The following is an 844-nucleotide window of genomic DNA, read 5'->3' on the forward strand; positions in this document are numbered from 1 at the left end:
GAAGTTTGGGCAGATCGAGTCTCACCAAAGGTCTGTGCTCATGCTCAGTCGCTCAGGCGTGCCCGACTCTGGGCGACCCCGCGGACTGCAGCCCACCAAGCTCCTCTGTCCATGGGATGCTACAGGCAAGAACACTGGAGTGGGTTGCCATGCCCTCCTCCAGGGGAGCTTCCCGACACAGGGATCAAACTTGAGTCTCCTGTGTCTCCTGCATTGGCAGGTGAATTCTTTACCACTGAACCACCGGGAAATCCGAAGGTGTGTACGCACCCGTTAGTGGCAAAACTGAGCTTGTACGTGGGGTCTTGCCTGTTCTGTGTTTCTTCTTCTTTCTTTTTTTTTTTTTGCTTTTTGTTTTTCTTTCTTTAGATAAAGCATAGATCAACTTTCATTTCTTACTCATTTAGTGGTTCCTTTTGCTGGTAATACTTACATTTTTCTATCAGTGGGTAAACTTTTGAAATGCTTTTCTGTCTTTTCCTTTATGCAAGCAATACCTGCCAGGTGTTCAGTCTGGCGGGATCTGTCGTTGTGATGGAGTTGCTCCCTGACAGCAGAAACTCAAAGGTGATGGCTTCACATGCTCCCTACTTTGGCTCATTTCATGGGTACCAAGCATGGCTCTTGGGCGTGAAGTTCTCTGATGCCCTTGTTCTGATTTCCGACGTGTAAGTAGTGTCTAGAACAGAACTTCTGAAATTGTATGTGCATGTGAGTCCCCTGGGGATGTGAAGAGATGCAGACTCTGATTCCCTAGGCCTGGGGTGGGGCCCAAGATGCTCTCTTCCTAATAAAGTGTTCAGGGACCAGCGGCATCAATATCATCTGAGAAAGAAAGAAAGAA

The sequence above is a fragment of the Bison bison genome, unplaced genomic scaffold (genome assembly GCF_000754665.1).
Source record: "Bison bison bison isolate TAMUID 2011002044 unplaced genomic scaffold, Bison_UMD1.0 scf7180017864475, whole genome shotgun sequence".
In the NCBI taxonomy this organism is placed as follows: Eukaryota; Metazoa; Chordata; class Mammalia; order Artiodactyla; family Bovidae; genus Bison; species Bison bison.